We start from the raw sequence: 6,180 nt of genomic DNA, 5'->3' as shown, positions 1-6,180 counted from the left end.
AGGGAGAGAGGGGGAGGGAGGGAGAGAGGGGGAGGGAGAATGAGAGAGAGAGAAAAAAATAAAGAGAGAAAGAGAAAGAAAGACTGACTGTGAAGAGTGATTTCCCTGTAATTTGGATTAGGCAGTGATGATATCAAATGCGTAGCTGGGGAGTATGCAGGGGGTCGTTAAAATGCTGTGAATGTTGGGTGGGGAGAGTACCAGGTGCATAATTAGTGCAAGTCACTGATGGAACTGATGGAAGTTTATGAATGTTACTGATGGAGCTGGATTTTCAGTTAATCAAGGATGGAGCTTATTTCTACCTCAACGTTAGTACAGATTACAGTGTGGATATTTGATGACAGTGCTATTTTTAGCCGCGGAAATAACTGCAACGATAAATCGACAACCGTGAGTGATAAATCAACACAAGTGTGTGTAATTGTTGTCATAATGAAAAAGCGCAAACGTGCCTATTAAACCTTGATGCCATCCGAAAAAAAACCATGTTGCAATTACACTAGCCACATCGTAATTAGTTTCCTAAAAAAGCCCGCCCAGCATGCATAATTCACATTCTTTGTGCGGTTAACAAATATGAGGCAAAACGAGAAGAAGGGAATGAATTCTACATCGCGTAAAGCATCGTTCGTTTTTAGTCTCTTCTTGACACAGTTTAATCACAACAGGACACATTGACGTCATACTGTGTCGCACGTGACATGTAGTTGTTCACGGTGCAGGTAATTAGAACGTAAATGTCGCTATGACATCATCAGCTAACTATCAGTGTGGGGGAAATAACACGTACGTGCGCGCCACTTCCATGGTGGAAATTCCAAGGACCTGCCTGTATCATTGTGATGACCGCTATGAAACCACACCGAATATATAGCAAGACAAATTAAAACCAACAAATGAAATGCCACAGAACGACAGTGTTCATCTGGTATCTGGTATTCGGCCAATTCTACACCATGTTACGATTAGATGCCATATCGGATTCTAATCGCTGTTATAAATTCGTTTACATTTTGACAAGAGATTGACTGAAAACTTAACAAAATTGCACACAATTGAGAGACCAATCAGCCAATCAAACAAAAACCAAACCAAACGAAACAGCCAATCCAACATACAGTTCCTACTAGTAAAGGTCAATCACCAGACAGCTAATTTTCACATTAACTCGAGACTGTAATTCCTCAGACCTGTGATAAAATCTTAAAAACTTTGGATCAGCACTCAATCAAAATTGTTAAGCTGTAGGCGTGCACCAAAGATGTATAAAATCTTCAGTCACTGCAAGTTGACGTAAGACATTTTTGGCCCCGCCTCCCGTACCCCGCCCCGCCTACCGGTGTTTCTAGCCGTCGTGTGGCACTGGATACCTCAAACATACACACGCAGCTATGCACCGAATATAAAGCGGTGTGACTTTTAAATGTGACTTTAGCCAATTAAATGCACATATTATCATGCCAGGCACATACTCGTCCTAAATTAGAAGAAAACAGATTCCTGACAACTTGAAAACTGACCGTCTGAACTGCATGCTATTCGTGCCGCTATTGCTACGAACGCACAGGCACCAGTCTTATTCTATCGACGTCATCGGACTAGGTGAAACCAAATAAAAATACGCTGGAAGACTCTCTGATATTAACTCATGCAGTGCACAGCACGCCCAATTAGCGCTAACTTATAAACATAGCTGCAATTTGTAAAGAAGCAGTACGAGCTCAGACATACGGGCTATCAAGTGCGTATAAAGAAGCGAATAAAGCGAATATACCTTCTTTATACGCTCTTGGTGCTATCAAGAGGCTATGATAGACTCTTGGTGCTATCTTGTGTGTGCGCACACACACACACTCACTCACGCACGCACGCAAGCACGCACGCACACGCGCGCGGATGGATGGCACGCACATAAAAGCAGTTCTAATGGATCTACGTTAGATACAATAATGTAACCCAAACCCAAGAGGATAGGGGTGGGTGCATGCCCCTATCCTCTTGGGTTTGGGTTACATTATTGTATCTAGATCTACGTATACTGCTTATCCACACGCTCCATCGTTTTAGCATAGCGCACCAACACGCATTGTACGCATGAGAGAGACACTTTCACTTCGACGCACTCAGCTCGCTATACGGCCGCCGGACCATAGCGGTTGCAGATCGTTAGTCTGCGAAAAGTGAGTGAGTGGGTGAGTGGAGCGAGACTAACTGTCACTCACTTCGGTACGCGACACGTCCACTTCATCACCCAAGAGATCGTTGCTGCATAGTTCAGGCCTGGCGGCGTATGGCTCGCCGTTTTCTGGAAGTTTCTCCTCTGGTATTGCCAAATTTAGCGCGAACAAACAGGGATACTGCAAAAAAGCAACAAAAAATGTATTACTGGCATATACACACAATGAACCACATGCTTGCCACGTCTTACTATCATACGCAATTATTACGCATACACCTATACTGTAATTGCTAGATAGATGGGCATAGGCGAAACATAGCAATATATAGAGTATATATCAGCGATATATTCATATCACTGTATATCTGTGGTAATACCAGGTATACTAGGAAAATGTGGAATCAACTCAATATTGAGAGATATTACTACATTTCCCCGGGGAACGAAATGTTTACATATTGACTGTCTTAATTGTTCACGTTTTTAAAATTCAATATTTTAGCAAGTGTTTGCAGTTTACAAGTTTACAATCGATTTTAATGCTTATTTAGGTTTACGCACAAGCGAGGCATTCGTAAAGAAAGTCTATAATAAAGTCTACCTACATGAAGTCGATCACAGCCTAACCCTATGCGTATGGGTATATATACTCTACTTCACAATACACTCTGCGTTATAGAGCTGTGTTATAGCGCACGAGATCCCTATATACACAAGTTTTCTACAAGTCTATTCACGCATTCGAATAAGCAATGGCAACAGTAATCGCTGCGGAAGATAACCGGTAATACAAACTGATGATGCTGAATTACCATAAATTGCCTAAATAAGAACTGATGAATATTATTTGCTAGTGGTATACTATATTTAAGTAATTCAGACTGCGAACATTCTGCGCAACATGCATACTACCAATAGCGAATAAATACCGGTATTAAAATACCGGTACCTAAATAATATAGGTATTTATTAGCTCTTGATACTACTGCTCTACTACCCGTGGCCTTCACCCATTGCCTGAGGGTAGAACTCACGGTGCGACTTTTCACAGAGACTTTGTCACACAGCTTCAGTCGATATATTGCTGCTTCCTGTTAAAATCGGGTCAAGAACATGTTTTCCTATTAATTACTTAATTAATTAATTTAAGTAAATAATTAAGTAATTAGTAAATACTAATTATTTACTAGTTACTAGTTACTAGTTACTATAGTTACTAGTTACTATTAGTTACTAGTTACTAATTACTAGTTACTAGTAATTAACTACTAACTACTAGTACTAGTAATTACTAGTAGTAGTAAGTACTAAGTACTAGTAGTAGTAGTAGTAGTAGTACTAAGTACTAAGTACTACTACTAGTTGTAGTAGTAGTACTTGTAGTAAGTACTTGTAGTAAGTACTTGTAAGTACTTGTACAAGTACTTGTAGTAAGTACTACAACTAGTAGTTAGTACTAAGTACTAGTAGTAGTAATTACTAGTTACTAGTTACAATTAGTTACTAGTTACTAGTTACTAATTAGTTAATAAATGATAATAATTTAGTAAATAATTAAAGTAATTAATTAAAGTAATAAAGTATAATTACTTAATAACTTAATTAAATAATTATGTTATTGTATAATTATGTAACGCATAATTATACATTAATGTATAACACAATAATGTAACACATTATCTCGAGTAGATAATAACACATTATCATATGTGTTATTATCTACTCCTCATACCACCTGTGTCACTGTAAACTGTAACCGGCTACATAAAACAAATTATTTTAAAACAGAGCCTCCCAAATGCAACCGGATGGTACATTTTACATATTCCGGATATTTGATCGTGGAGATGGGTTGAAGACCAATCTAGATACTACATAATATAACAAGCGCATTTGCATGGTGGGGGATAAACTCATATGCATAACACCAAACAACAAGTGAAGCACGAGCCGAAACCACTTACGATGGGTGCCATGGGGTCCTCCACACAAGCAACGAGTTCAATCGCAGTTAGACCATATCGCGCCAGGTCGAGGCCAAGCATCTCGTCCCTATCTGAAAATCGACACGGGAAAGATGCGATTGAGACGTTCACATTGTAACCACTTCGTTATTGTAATTTGAATGGCTTCGTATTGCAAAACTCATCACGTACCAGATGCGGTCGCCCTAGGACAGCTGCCGCTATTTATCCAAAATATTACGATATCGAATTATGGCCGACAACTGGTCACTCGAGATGTCTAACAGGCTATAGATCAAAGGCCGTGGCTACGCATCCGGTTGCCGGACGCCCAGCTCCCAGGCTATGCGTCCGGTCATATATTTCTTATGTGAACCCAACTATATTTTTTCAGTAAAAAACAAACAATAAGTATTTACAATAATATTACTTACCTTTAGGTATTTTATCAAAAAAATGTGTTTTTGTAACTTTTGAAGCAATAGTAAATCCAGTAAAATTAATGATTTGAAAGGGGCGTGGCCTAATCGTGACGTGGATTTGCGAATCTGTGCTGAGCTTTGTAATGGATGACCGGACGTGTAACCACTAGGTAGATCAAATGCCTTCAGCTCAAGTGAGCGATTCGTCGAGGTTGAGACTATACTCACTGAAGCAGAAGAGCACAACAGTGTTCACGGTCTTCGTCGAACTGAAGTTGAGGCTGCAAAAGAATTCGCTCACTCGCTGCCATATTAGGTCGGCCACGCCACCGGTTGTATCCACAGTCACCAGCCGATTCGAGCTCTGGAAGTACTCTAGGAAGGATGCGATGCTGTATTCATAGAGCGTGCGCCGTTTCTGAAGCAGCAAGATGAAGGCAGTGTGATATATAAATGACTCGCTATTAACAAATCACACTTACGTAAGCTGTGTGCCCGTCTGTCAGTTAATCGATCAGTATTTGGAGGGACCGGCTGGCCAGTCAGCCAGTCGATTGGTTGATCAGTCGGTCGGTGGGTCAGTCAGAATCTCCCTCTCTCTTTATAAAACATCAACAACAGGCTTGTATTGAAAGTATTTTTAACCTAATTTTAAAATGAACTTGAAAAAATTTAAACTAACTTTTTAACACTTTTTAAATATCATCAAAGTGCAAGATGTCAGTTAGCGCCACACAATGAGTAAAGCACATGCGTTGTGAACTAACGATGTGAAACGTAGCATTCTATGGAGCATAATTATGATCAAAAATTAATATGTTTCGATATTGCCCTATACTTTATTGATGCATGTCTACATTTTTAAAGTTTTCCTCTCAGTAATTTTTTAGACTTCAATCATTTTTTTTTCGAATGACCAACTAAAACAACGTATTAGGCATCGATTTTACAGATTTATACCAAAAGACGATGAAATAAATCCATTAACACACATCCTGCAGTGACTGGATTTTAGGAAAGCAACTAAAGAAATGATTGAAGTGCCTTCCAGTTTTGAATTATTTATGAAATATAAATAAAAATGAAATCAAATATAAATAACACAATTGTTCATCGTTTTATTTGGCAGAATGTACGACCCGATTCCTGCTCTTCCTGTTCTTCCTCGAAACCAGCAAGAACGTTCCCTCCAACCACGCAAAAGATTCGCAGTAAGACTCGGTCATTGTCATGAATAAAAACGGAAAAAAAACTACATAAAAAAAGTTTACCTATTAGAGACATTTTGAGTAATGGACAGCCATGTCCTGTCGATACTGCCAATGCCGTGACATCCAGTCTTAACCCACGTTATAAACAGAAAAAGAAAAAAACAAGAAAACACGAAGTTACCACGGGGGCTGAATGCGGCTCATGACGCAGAGCAAGCCCTTAATGAGGCGTAATTAAAATGTTGCCGTGTGGGATTTTGAGCGGATGCACGCGTCTCTCGTAATTGCTGCAACGAGCGCCATTCACGAATTACTGCAGCATCCACGTAGCTTCCCAGCGATGCGCAGCGAGAGAGAGAGAGAGAGAGAGAGAGAGAGAGAGAGAGAGAGAGAGAGAGAGA

Source organism: Priapulus caudatus, unplaced genomic scaffold, assembly GCF_000485595.1.
Source record: "Priapulus caudatus unplaced genomic scaffold, Priapulus_caudatus-5.0.1 Scaffold537, whole genome shotgun sequence".
Lineage (NCBI taxonomy): Eukaryota > Metazoa > Priapulida > Priapulimorpha > Priapulimorphida > Priapulidae > Priapulus > Priapulus caudatus.
Note: the sequence above shows the minus strand (reverse complement) of the source record.